The sequence below is a fragment of the Triticum urartu genome, chromosome 7A (genome assembly GCF_056163025.1).
Source record: "Triticum urartu cultivar PI428250 chromosome 7A, HENAU_Tu73, whole genome shotgun sequence".
In the NCBI taxonomy this organism is placed as follows: domain Eukaryota; kingdom Viridiplantae; phylum Streptophyta; class Magnoliopsida; order Poales; family Poaceae; genus Triticum; species Triticum urartu.
The window spans coordinates 542,703,129-542,717,290 of record NC_141879.1 but is presented as its reverse complement, the minus strand read 5'-3'; the positions used below and the strand labels follow the sequence as shown (position 1 = coordinate 542,717,290).

The window sequence follows — 14,162 nt, the reverse complement described above, 5'->3', positions numbered from 1 at the left end:
CAAGAGCTAGCTGAATTTCTTCTCTGAGACCACCCCTGAACTGGTATATCATGCTCTTCTCATCAGGGACGTCCTGCTTAGCAAAGCGGGAGAGCTTCTGGAACAACTTGTTGTAGTCATAGACATACAAAGAGCCTTGCTTCAGGTTGCGGAATTCCTCACGCTTGCTTTCAACCACGCTCTGAGGAATATGATGAGCTCGGAAATCTCGACGGAATTCATCCCAAGTGATAACACGTCCACCTCTGGAATCCTTGTACCGCTGAAACCATTCTGCAGCTTGATCTTTGAGTTGGAAGGAAGCGAACTTGACAAAGTCCTCAGGCCTGACGTTACTGCACTCGAAATGCTTGCATAGATCCACAAGCCAATCGTCAGCATCAGTTGCCTCAACACAATTGCTGAAAGTCTTTGGCCCGTTAGCAAGGAACTGGTTGAGTGTAGCAAAGTGATTCTGATTGTTGCCTTGATTCCCTTGGTTGCCTTGATTGCGCTCTTGGAGAATTTGCATGATCAACTGTGTGTTTGCATTGGTTGCGGCCATCACAGCTTGCCATGCCTCCGGAGGAGGTGGAGGTGGTGGCGGATCAGGATTCGGAGTTGTGCGCGTTGTAGGAGCCATCCTGAAGAGGTTGACATCCATTAGCACATTGATAGACAAATATTGAAGCTGAATCCAACGAAATGAAAATTGCAACATATAGTCTTCACATCCGAACAAAATGAACGAATGCATTCGTCTTGAAATGGTCACATATCCATAAATTGAGAAGCCACATAGAATTAAGGTAGAGAAGTAAATCAACAAGGTACGGATCAAGAACGAATAATCGGTAAGAAATCCCAATCTCAAACCAATATCCGTGGAAGAAGAACTAGAGCTACAAGAATTCCCACCTATGAAACTCCCGAACCTTTCCGGTTATGCAATCAGGTGTTGGGGATACAGGGGAAGCATAATATCTCACCCAAACTAGCAAATCCTACATCTAGCTGTATCCATCCTTCAACACATAACCGAGAAACCTTCGGAAACCATCTACCTCAACCTTCGAAAAGCATCCGTTATACAAGTTATGGCGATACTCCCGAACTCCCGCCCCAGTACTGGGTGGCGTCGAGGTTATCTCACCAACGAACTGCATAAAAGAGATTTTCGATGTCGGCGTACTAAACTCAGGTATTCCAGAACCGCAACGATAAAATTATGATGACAACACCTCAGAGCTCAACTCCCCGGGACACTTCCACAAAACCCCTGATAGGAGGCACCAAGACAATGTTCTCGTCATAAAACCATCGGAACGATTCCAAGATACCCGCGTGATCCTAATTTTTTTTGTGAAATTTGAGAAGAGAAGAGTCAAAACTCTACGTCAGGATGCCTTACCAGAGCGATGAGAAGACTGAGAAGTAAAAAGAATTCCTAAACTCTCCAATATATAAATCCTAAATGACTCAAAACATTTTTCTAGACACAACTCGGCCGCTAAAAACGATCAAGCAATGGGGCTCCTAAGGTCGAGGAAGGCTCTGATTACCAACTTGTAACACCCTCGATGCGACCATATCTCCCACGTGTCGAGGCACGACTTAGAGGCATAATCGCATTGAAGGCATATGTTGCAAATTAGGCAATCTTCACAACATCCCATGTAATATATATGTAATAAAAGGGGAGAGATAACATAGTTGGCTTACACTCGCCACGTCAATCAAGTACATAAATAACATTACATCATCCAAACACTCATGGCCCGACTACGGCGCCAAAATAAAAGATAACCCAACATGCGACACGGTCCCAATCACCCCCAACTGGGCACCACTACTGATCATCAGGAAAGGAAACATAGTATCGTTGAGAGTCCTCGTCGAACTCCCACTTGAGCTCAAGCGCGTCACCTGGAGCGGAATCATCGGGCCCTGCATCTGGTGTAATAGTAATCTGTGAGCCACAGGGACTCAGCAATCTCGCACCCTCGCGATCAAGACTATTTAAGCTTATAGGTAAGGCAAGGTAAATATATGTGGAGCTGCGGCAAGCGACTAGCAAAATATGGTGGCTAGCTTATTCGCAAAAGAGAGTGAGAAGAGGAGGCAAAGCGCGAGCGAGAAACTAGAGAACAACCTACGCAAACATTACTCCAACACCGTGTCCACTTCCCGGACTCCGCCGAGAAGAGGCCATCACAGTAAGACACTCAGTTGATTTATTTTAATTAAGTTAAGGTTCAAGTTATCTACAACCGGACATTAACAAATTCCCATCTGCCCATAACCGCGGGCACGGCTTTCGAAAGTTCAAATCCCTGCAGGGGAGTCCAAACTTAGCCCATGACAAGCTCTCACGGTCAACGAAGGAATAGACCTCCTCCCAAGACGTTCCGATCAGACTCGGTATCTCGGTTCTTCACGACACTTTGATAGGTTAAAACGAGACCAGCAACACCACCCGAATGTGCCGAAAAATCCCGATAGGAGCTGCACATATCTCTTTCTCAAGGCACACTCAGATAGGTCAAGCTACAAGTAAAACCAACCCTCGAGTTTCCCCGAGGTGGCCCTGCAGGCTGCCTGGTTCAGACCAACACTCAGAGGAGCACTGGCCCGGGGGGGTTTAAATAAGATGACCCTCGGGCTCCGGAAACCCAAGGGAAAAAAGGCTAGGTGGCAAATGGTAAAACCAAGGTTGGGCATTGCTGGAAAAGCTTTAATCAAGGCGAACTATCAAGGGTTTCCCATTATAACCCAACCGCATAAGGAACGCAAAATCCGGGAACATAACACCGATATGACGGAAACTAGGGCAGCAAGAGTGGAACAAAACACTAGGCGAGAGGCCAAGCCTTCCACCCTTTACCAAGTATATAGATGCATTAATTAAATAATATATATAGTGATATCCCAACAAGTAAATAAATGTTCCAACAAGGAACGGCCTCCAATCTTCACCTGCAACTAGCAACGCTATAAGAGGGGTTGAGCAAAGCGATAACATAGCCAATCAATGGTTTGCTAGGACATGGTGGGTTAGAGGTTTGACATGGAAATTTGGGAGGCTTTAAAGCAAGTGGTAGGCATCGTAGCATTGGCATAGCAAAAGAGCGAGCAAACTAGCATAGCAAAGATAGTAGTGATTTCGAGGGTATGATCATCTTGCCTGCACAGTTGTCAGAGTTGACTGGATCCTCGAAAGCAAACTCAACGGGCTCCTCGTTAGCGAACTCGTCTCCCGGCTCTACCCAAACAAGACAAACAAGCAACAAGGACACAATCAGCCACGTGCAAGGATCAAACAATATGATGCAAAGATGGTATGCTATGCGGGATGCGATGCGGGATGCATATGCAAGATGTGACAAGGGATGCATGAATCTGGCCTCAACTAGGGAATCCAAGTGTGCCACTGGAAAGATGAGATGGAATCGCTTGAAAACGATATAAAGAACGCCGGAATCGGAGTTACGGTTTGGAAATGGCAAGCGATTCAAATATGACACCGGTCTGCGATTTACAGCAAGTAGTCATCTAAATGCAATGAGATGAACATGCTACAACACCCAAACATGGAAACAAAATACATGGCAGGGATGCTTACAAGATGCTTAACAAAAGTCTAGCACTGAGCTATGGCCAAATCATCCATTAACAGGTTCAAACAAGCATGGCAAAAATGCATATGGCAAACAGATCTCAGACTTAGTGAAATTAACACTTGTCATGGAATTTCAGATCAGGTAGCACTCTTCGGAGCAACAAAACTACATGCTATAGGACCTGAACATGGCAAGTAAAGCATGGCATGGAGATACTCAAAGAGCTTAACAAAAGTCCCTTAGTGACCTTGATCCAAAAGGGATCAGAAAATACAATTGCAAGCATGTGAACATAGCAAAAACATAATCAGTTTTCAGACTTAGTGAAAACTAGCACATGCTGAAACATAACTCAAGTAGGCATGTTTACGAGCTCGATGCACTCACTACAGAGCAAGTCATGATAAGCTAAGCATACATCTAACAAGAACACACAAAATACAAGCTAGACATGGCAAGAACAATAACATAGCATGCATGGATCAACTACAACATCATCGGCAAAATTGCAAACAAGTTGACAATCTGCCCAGATTCAGAAAGTAGCAAAAGTAGAGCTCGATTGACTCAAGCTAGGGTGCTCCATAATTGCAAACAAAGACATGGATGGATAGAGCACTACAAGAATAACAAAACATCCTTACTGATCATCCTCAAAAGAGGAACGGATCACTAGGAAACAACATGAACATATGGCAACGTGAGATAAACAGCTCAAGGACTTTGTGGAAATGCTAAGTCCCTGAAATCAGAATTACCAAGTGCCTCACTTTGCAAGCTTGTGCTAGTCACCACACACATCACAAAAATACATGGGTTGCACCTATGGAAAGATGACAAAACCCTTAACAAAACATATGTAGAACTCAGGGGCATATCGTGCACACATTAATCATGGCAAAAATGACAAAAAGCTAAATGGAGTAGCAGATTTGACAATTAACTCAAGTAGCCCTCTTCTAATAGCATTTCGGGCATCAAGATGAACTCAAATGAAAATGATGCAATGGAATGAAATGATGTACTCTCTGAGATGAACATTTTGATATGCTCTATGCCAAAAACGGAGTTACGGATGCGGAGATACGAGGCTATGAACAGGAGCACATGGATCTGAGATTTCGAGGACTTAGTAGAAATTCAACCTCCCAGATCTAGGGTTTGCACGTGCCCCGAGGTTCGCCGAGATCTCGCCGGAGACTTGCTGGCGTTGATGGCCGTGCGACGGCCGAAGTAGAGGGAGGAAGATGTGGGCCGGCTCGGGGCTCGCCGGAGCGCCGGAGACGGGCGGCGTGGCGGCGCGGCGGCGCGAGGCCGAGGCGGCGGTGGCGCGCGGAGGCTGAGGCGACGATGGCGCGTGGCGGCGGGAGGTGCGACGGTGTCGGCGGCGAGGTCCGCGGCTGCCGGCGCGGCGGCGCGGGGAGAAGCAGCGGCGGCGGGGCGCGGTAGGCGACGACGGGCGGAGGCGAGGGGCGGCGCCCGGATCTAGGCCGCGGGCGCCGGATCTGGGCCCTCCGGGCCGCGGCGGCGCGCGGGTGGTGGCGGTGACGTGGCAGGCGCGGAGTGGGCGGCGGCGATGTGTCCGGCCAGGGCGGACGTGTCCGGCCGGCGTGGAGATGATTTTTAGGGTTTCGGACGGAGGGGGTTCCGGATTTTCGGGGAGAGGCCTTTAAATAGAGGTAAAGGGAGCTAGGAGAGTCCAAATGAGGTGCGGTTTTCGGCCATGCGATCATGATCGAACGCTCTAGATGATGGAGAAGGCTTAGGTGGGTTTTGGGCCAAATTGGAGGGGTGTTGGGCTGCAACACACACGAGGCCTTTTCGGTCCCTCAGTTAACCGTTGGAGTATCAAACGAAGTCCAAATGGTACGAAACTTGACAGGCGGTCTACCGGTAGTAAACCAAGGCCGCTTGGCAAGTCTCGGTCCAATCCGAAATGTTTAAACCCCACACACGAAAGAAAAGTAGAAATGACCACCGGAGGAGAACGAAGCGCCGAAATGCAAAACGGACAACGGGGAAAATGCTCGAATGCATGAGACGAACACGTATGCAAATGTAATGCACATGATGACATGATATGAGATGCATGACAACGATAACAACACATGGAGACAAAGACCCGAACCCGAGAAAATAAAATAACTTAACGCCGGAAACGACAAGAGTTGGAGTACAAATTGGGAAAGTTACATCCGGGGTGTTACAGGATACCTCGCAAGGAGCCCATGACGCAAGCCATGACGATCGAGACCAGGCGGGCGCCGGCCTGCACAGTGTCCTTAATTCCCCTTTGGTGCAAAGGGGGCAAGCATAGGCTAAGGCACCGGGCAAAGGTTACCATTATGGTGCAACGAGACCAAGACCAGCAGAGCGGCAGGACAGAGGTCACCGTGGAGCCCAAGACGGCGTCATCACCAGTGCTTTTGGCAGCCGAAGACCACCTTTGGTCAGGATAGCTCGTACTATATGTTCCCCTTCAAAATGGCCAAGTGTTGGCGCCCTTCCCGCTCATTATTTGGGGAGAGGCCCAGGGCCTCTATAAGTAGAACTAGCCACACAGAGTAGAGGGACATCTAGAAATCTGGTAGAGCCCTAGCAGAAAGAGAGAGGCGGCTGAACTCACCCAAGCAGTTCATCGCACCAGCTCAAGAGCACCTCTCGCGAGGCTGTTCTTCCCTTGTACTGTTCATCATCAGCCCCTGAGCCAATCCACCACACCACACACTGGAGTAGGGTATTACACCACAACGGTGGCCCAAACCAGTATAAACCTCGTGTCCCTTGTGTTTTTCATTGTTTCCAGCTTAGATCACGCGAGGAGATTGGACGTAGATCGGTAGGGGAGAGATCTCCGCGCGCACCCCAGTGTTCGAACCTCAAGGGTCTGCCTGAACCCGAAATCCGACATTTGGCGCGCTAGGTAGGGGTGCGCCGGACTCCTTCTTCCTCCGCATCACGTTCCGTCACCTCGCCGTTCAGATGTCAAGCGACCCGGCAGCCAACGCCGACCGCTGGGTAGCATGGCCCGCCCACGCCGTGGCACCAGCCCAGGGCGACCTCGACCTTGCGCCTTAGGCAGCCCGCGCTCCGCAGGGCGCGGGCGACGCAGCCAGACGCCGCCTGCCCTCACACCACGACAGGTGCGGGCCGCAGAAAGGGCCTCAGACCACGCCGCGGCCACAGCGCCGTACACCCGACGGGAGCAAGCGAATTCCCGGGCCGCGCTCACGATGGCTCGAGAGCTGCTACGGTGCCGACTGCTGGAGGGCGGTCGCAACGTGTTGTTGGAGCGAGTAGCTGAGCTCCTGGACGCCGCCGCCTCAGGAACACCTCCTTTCTGCGTCCAGCTACCACCCCAGACCCAAGGTGGGCCGCATGGTGGCATCGTGCGCATGCACGCGACTTCCAGTGGACTCCAGGGCCCGTCCAGCGCCAACACCTCTGCCGGCACCGGGCGACAAGTCACGCCAGCCCCCTCTCAGGCCAGCGAAGTGGTGCACGCCGCGGCCTTCGACCTCGGCGGACCGTCACGCCATCACCCCCAAGACGGCGCTCCAAGCCAGGCTGCATGGCATACATGGTGCTACGGCGAGGCGCACGAGGCGGTGGCCCTAGAAGCTTATGTGCCCCGCATGGTGGATCAGGGGTGCGCGCTGGAAGAAGATCATGGCTCATTCCTCGGGCCAGGCTGGGGCGAGGAGACACCAGAAGCTGAGCTCTTTCGGGAACCCCAGGAGAGCCTTGACAACCGCACCGTCGGTGGCAACTATCGGGTACCACTTATCCCTCAGGAGCAAGCTTATGCTAACCATGGGTCGCAGGAGATACATGTCTCCGCAGCAGGTGGCTGCCCCAATTCTGCAGCCTCATACCCCTCAGGAGGAGGGCGGAGGGGGCTGCAGGAGAGGGGCCGAGATTCGGGTTCGTCCCCGCGACGGTCGGAGCAAGGCGTTCTCAGGAGGTAGGCCCGCTGCCGAGGAGGTGCCCCAGGGCCTGCCCCCGGCAGGGGACCCGTGGTCGTGGGGGCAACCGCTGGTGAATGCTCTGCCTCATTGGCGTCGTCCTGGTTTCCGGTCGCCGTCGATGGCGGCAGAGTGTGGCGCAAGGCGGGGCCCTCGTCTGGCGATATGAAGCAAGGCCGGTACCTATGAAGAAGGCCTAGTGCCTGTGAAGCTCGCCGCCCGTGACACTCTCACATAATAATGAGTGGGGCTGTACACGCCCCGGAGTCTCCGGAGAGCCACCCTCAGGCCTCGGGGGCTCCCACCCACGCCCAGTGGCAACACTTAGCTCTGTGCTGGTGAGAAGACGTTGAAGACTAGACTAGGTGCCGGACGTGGCCTTTTGCTTTTGCCTTTCCTTGTTGACAAGTTCTTCGATTTGGATTTAAGTTGGATTTGAGCTCGATGCTTGCGTGTGTTTGGGGGAAGGGGTGTTTAGTCTCGTTCGAGCAATCTCTCGCGTTCTGGTTTCGGCTTTGCGTCCAAAGTTAGCATCGGCTGTCCCCCCTCGCGAGCCCGTCGCGAGCCGGGCCGGGCTAGGCACGTTTACAACCAGGACCGCTGTTACCGCACCCTTTCTGGAGGTTTTCGTCACGGAATCTACAAGTTAATAAGAAGACACCCAAGGTGCAGCGGCCCCCGCAGGCCCGCTCGGGACTCGTCGGGGTCGGAAAGTACACAAGTCAGCTGACCCATCACCGGGCCAGCGGCTAAGTTCACACGCAACATTATGCTTACCAGGGTACTAATTGCAAACCTTTACATGAGGGGCTTCCCCTCCCAAAATGCTCTTACATCCTTCAGGGCCAAGCCCGAACCTTCTTCGTGTAGGTTAAACAGCAGTGACGTGCGGTCAGTCGGACATATCACTCACCGCGTCTTCTTGGGCATCCTCGGAGGCATCACTGGCGTCGTCGACATTGCCGCTGCCGCTGCCAGCATGTCCATTAGCGCCAGGCTCGTCCACAACGCCGCCTTCATTGGCGCCCACGACCACGCCGTCGTCATCAGACACAAAGGCCCTGACGAGGGCGTCCATGTTGTCCTCCACCCATCGCGCCAGGTCGCCCCGGACAGCAATGGGCACGGGTGCGATGGTAGCGTCGAAGTCGAAGTGGGGGTCCCTATCCTGCAGATGACTGAAGACGCGGGAGAAGGCACCCCCGAGCAAGGCTCGGCTCCTTCCTTCGACAAGCCAACGGGACCTCTCGGATCGGCTCTCCAGAAGTGTCACCACATCGGTGAAAAATTGGAGGTTGCCGGCGTAGTTGACCTCGTGTGGCTCCTTAGCGGCAGCCTCGTAGATATAGCCCAAAGCTGTGTTGGCCCTCTCTCTGAGCGTTTGAAGCATGGGGGCATGCACATGCTCTAGAACCCGCCGCCGATGGATCTCATCGTCATTCCGCTGCGCGACGGCCTCTGCGTCATCAACCCTCTGTTGGAGAAAAAGCTGCTCGGCCCGGGAAGAGGACAACTCCACCTGCGCCGCGCTGAGGGCGGCTGCGGAGGAGTCCGCACGCCGCGTCACTTCGGTCAGTTTGGCCCTGAGGGCTGCAGTCCTGCCCTCAGCCTCGGCCTTGATCAGCCCCAACCTCATCTCGTATTCGCGCTCAAAGGCCGAGCGAGCTTCCGCCACGCGACGATCGACTTCTTCCTGGGCCCGGGCATCGCGCGCGGCAACGTCATCCTCCGCCTGAGCCACCAGGCGCTCCCTCGTCTCCAACCGCTCAAGATGAAGGTTGCGCTCGGTGGCCTCCAGCGTCAGCGCCTCCTCGCGCTTCAGAAGCTCCGCCCGATCAACAGGGGCCCCCTCCATCGACTCAAGGGCCGCCTGGCGCAGTTCCACTTGCTGCTCCAGGGAGTTGCCCCAGGCCAGGAGCTCCCACGCGTGCTCCTCCGCATCCTTGCGCCGTCGGTCTGCTTCCCGAGCCTCCTTGACGGCCTGGGAGCAGGCCTCCCGCGAAGCTACCAGCGACGCTTCAGCCTTCGCGTTTTCGAGATCACGTTGGTGACACGCGAGGGCGATGGCTACCTTTACTTTGCGCCTCTCCTCAGCAAGGCGCAAACCTTCGGCCTTGAGGCGCGCATCCTCGTCAGCAAGCTTTGCCCTGATCCGGCTCACCGCATCCGCCGCCCTCCGGAGGAAGTCTTCACGAAGGGCGCGTCACTCCCGAGCGCACCTGAGCACGTCTTCCGCATCACCCTCTTCCACCGAAGTATGCAGAGGGCCCCGAGGCGGCAAGCCCCCTCCCGGCACGGGGCTGGGGGCTGGCGCCCTAGCCATCGCTGAACGGACCTCTCTGGGAATCCGGCCTGGCATCGGTCCACCCACGGAGGAGGAGCCAAAGACAGACGTCAGCCATTCACCATCTATGATCAGAGGAGGAACACGGGGTAGGCCGGATGTGCCCCAGGAGGACTCATGAAGAAAGGACAGCGGGCGCGCAAGCTCGAGATGCCCTATGGAACAGACCACTCCATCAACTGGTCTGGCAGCAGGGGTGCCGCTCGAGCTCAGCGAGCCTAGGGCCAGCGGAGAAGGCGAAGCTTGGGGGGATGGCTCCCGGGCTGGCTCAGCGGGTTCCGCAGGGCAGGGCCTGAAAGGGCCACACTCAGTCGCAGGGATAGCAAAGTAAACGAGTAAGGAAAGAAGAAGACTTACTCGTCCATGGCAAAGTACTTCCTGCGCTTCAATAAGCGGCAAGGGCGGTGGTTGCCACCCAAGGCCTCCTTCCTCTTGCGGAGGGCCTCGAAGTCTAGGCGGAACCGACCTAAGAGCCCGGTGCAAGGGTCGGCCCCTGGTGTGGAAGAAGCGTCAAGATGATCAGCGCTGGAGGAGTCAGCCTGGGGGGTGCCGTCAGGCGTCGCCTCACGAGGAATGGCTGGGGGCTCGGGAGCCCCGACCTCAGGAACCACAGGCCGCAACTCCGCACCTGCCGTCGCTCCAGGGCGGGCCTCGTGAGACGCCGCCTTTGAGGTTTCTCGCGGCATCAGCACCTCGACATCGGGCGCCTCAACTCTCGCCGGTTCTCGTCTCCCCGCCCTGTCACCCGAGGAAGGACCGCTGTGGGCGGCAGGAGAAGCAACCACGGTGGCTGGGTTCTCGCGGGGCCCCGTGAGGCCAGCCGGGCGCACTCCCCACTCGTCGAAGCCGGGCATCTGCCTCACAAAATCGGCCCTTCCGGAGCAAACATACAAGAGGACACCATTACTCCGAAGGCTGCCTGGGGAAGGATCGCCAGTCAAGAACCTGAGCACCGTCCGCAGCACTTCAAGTGCCAAGTCCTCCTCCTGAAGCCGCATGCGGTCTCTATGCCCCGCAAAGTCCCACATCCGGCGAGAGTGGCACTGAAGAGGAGCAATGCGGCATTGGAGGAACTCTGGAAGCGCCCTCAAACTCTAGAAGCGGTGCCAGACGAAGGCGAGCCGAGGGCTCGCGAGAACCTCATGGTCCCAACCCGCGTGAGGAACAACGGGCGAGGTCGGGTGCGAGAGCAGAGGGTTGGGCACTCCAACGGCCACATACAGCCACCGCTCTCTGAACCTGGCCTTAGAAGGAGGAAGGCCGAAGTCGATCCCTGAAGCGGCAATCTCTCGCACGGCTAGGAAGCTCACACACCCTGAGCACTGAGTGGGATCGCTTCGGCGCAAGGAAAAGAAGTGGCGCAGCAGGGCCACGAAAGGAGGAATGCCTATCATCGCCTCGCAAACAAAAGCAAAGACAGCCAGAAGAGTAATGGCCTCCGGCCCGAGGTGCATCATGCGGATCTGATAATGGGAGAGCACCACATTGAAGAAGGCGGAAAAGGGGGGAACCAGACCCGCCCATAGGGCATCGATGAAGAATCGGACCTCTGTGACGATCCTATCAAGGGAGGCATGGGACGCAGGCCAGACCATGGTCCTGCCGCACTCGTTGAAGATAGTTGCAAGGGCAGAGCGGACCTTGTCCAATGCTTCTGGATTGAGTATGATCGACCGGGCGACGACGGGGGTCGCCGCCGGAGGTGTGCGAGGTGAAGGCGCATGCTTCTTTCCCCTTCATTTCTTCATCGGCGCCATGGCGGTGAAGAGGAGGAAGAACTCGAGCCGAATTGGCGGCGGAGGCTGGAGCTCAAAGAAGAAGGAAAGGTAGGAGGCGGGCGAGCAGCGGAAAGGAGGAACAACTGTGTGCAACTATGGGTCCGCTTAGCCGGGCGCGTAACAAGGTGTCGTGGGGAAGCGCAGACGCCCACGTCCAGTCAATCGCCACGCGGCGCCCGAGGCTGCAGGCTTTTTGGGCCCGCGGCGCTTCGTGCTTGCCCCTTCGCTTCCCTGCTAGGCCAAGCCCGGGGCGCACCTTGGCCCCGGGGGCTACTGTCGGCGTTCTTGGAATGGGGGTCCCCAGACTTGCCTGCCTGCGGCCTGCGGCATGGCTCAAGTGGGGGCCCAGCGCGGCCCACCTTCATCAGCTCAAGCTCAAGACCCTCGCAAGGGGCCAAGCCTCGCGGGGCGGACGACAGAAAGCTTCCTCTGAGGCAGCCTCATCAGGTAGGCTCGCGAGGAGGCAGAGAGAACAAGGTAGGGATACCTCGCGAGGAGCCCGTAACGCAAGCCATGACGATCGAGACCAGGCGGGCGCCGGCCTACATAGTGTCCTTGTTTCCCCTTTGGTGCAAAGGGGGCAAGCATAGGCTAAGGCACTGGGCAAAGGTTACCATTCTGGTGCAACGAGACCAAGACCAGCAGAGCGGCAGGACGGAGGTCACCGTGGAGCCCAAGACGGCGTCATCACCAGTGCTTTTGGCAGCCAAAGACCACCTTTGGTCAGGATAGCTCGTACTATATGTTCCCCTTCAAAATGGCCAAGTGTTGGCGCCCTTCCCGCTCATTATTTGGGGAGAGGCCCAGGGCCTCTATAAGTAGAACTAGCCACACAAAGTAGAGGGACATCTAGAAATCTGGTAGAGCCCTAGCAGAAAGAGAGAGGCGGCTGAACTCACCCAAGCAGTTCATCGCACCAGCTCAAGAGCACCTCTCGCGAGGCTGTTCTTCCCTTGTACTGTTCATCATCAGCCCCTGAGGCAATCCACCACAGCACACACTGGAGTAGGGTATTACACCACAACGGTGGCCCTAACTAGTATAAACCTCGTGTCCCTTGTGTTGTTCATTGTTTCCAGCTTAGATCACGCGAGGAGATTGGATGTAGATCGGTAGGGGAGAGATCTCCGTGCGCACCCCAGTGTTCGAACCTCAAGGGTCTGCCGGAACCCGAAATCTGACATACGTCTCCAACGTATCTATAATTTTAGATTGTTCCATGCTATTATATATTTTGTTTTGGATGTTAATGGGCTTTATTTTACACTTTTACATTATTTTTGGGACTAACCTATTAACCCAAGGCCCAGTGCAAATTGCTGTTTTTTTGCCTATTTCAGTGTTTCGCAGAAAAGGAATATCAAACGGAATGAAACCTTCGGGAGAGTTATTTTTGGAACAAACATGATCCAGGGGACTTGGAGTGGACGTCAAGAAACAATCGAGGAGGCCATGAGGCAGGGGGCGCACCTACCCCCCTGGGCGCGCCCTCCACCCTCGTGGGCGCCTCGTTACTCCACCGACCTACTTCTTCCTCCTATATATATTCATATACCCTGAAAACATCCAGGAGCACCACGAAACCCTATTTCCACCGCCGCAACCTTCTGTACCCAAGAGATCCCATCTTGGGGCCTTTTCTGGAGCTTCGCCGGAGGAGGCATCGATCACGGAGGGCCTCTACATCAACTCCATGGCTTTTCCAGTGATGTGTGAGTAGTTTGCTTCAAACCTTCGGGTCCATAGCTAGTAGCTAGATGGCTTCTTCTCTCTCTTTGGATCTCAATACAATGTTCTCCTCGATCTTCTTGGAGATCTATTCGATGTAACTCTTTTTGCGGTGTGTTTGTCGAGATCCGATGAATTGTGGGTTTATGATCAAGTCTATCTATGAACAATATTTGAATCTTCTCTGAATTCTTTTATGCATGATTGGTTATCTTTGCAAGTCTCTTTGAATTATCAGTTTGGTTTGGCCTACTAGATTGATCTTTCTTGCAATGGGAGAAGTGCTTAGCTTTGGGTTCAATCTTGCGGTGCTCGATCCCAGTGACAGAAAGGGAAACGACACGTATTGTATTGTTACCATCGAGGATAAAAAGATGAGGTTTATATCATATTGCTTGAGTTTATCCCTCTACATCATGTCATCTTACCTAATGCGTTACTATGTTCTTATGAACTTAATACTCTAGATGCATGCTGGATAGCGGTCGATGTGTGGAGTAATAGTAGTAGATGCAGGCAGGAGTCGGTCTACTTGTTACGGACGTGATGTCTATATTCATGATCATGCCTAGATATTCTCATAACTATGCTCAGTTCTATCAATTGCTCGACAGTAATTCATTCACCCACCGTAATACTTATGCTATCTTGAGAGAAGCCACTAGTGAAACCTATGGCCCCCGGGTCTATTCTCCATCATATAAGTTTCCAATCTATTTTACTTTGCAATTTTTACTTTCAATCTATA

The 14,162-nt window shown here is 54.0% G+C and overlaps 1 pseudogene; it reads right to left on the bottom strand.

The window, feature by feature from the left end:
* Nucleotides 1-8,473: 8,473 nt before the first annotated feature.
* Nucleotides 8,474-9,887, bottom strand: LOC147960339 (uncharacterized; annotated as a pseudogene).
* Between the last annotated feature and the right edge of the window lie 4,275 nt (nucleotides 9,888-14,162).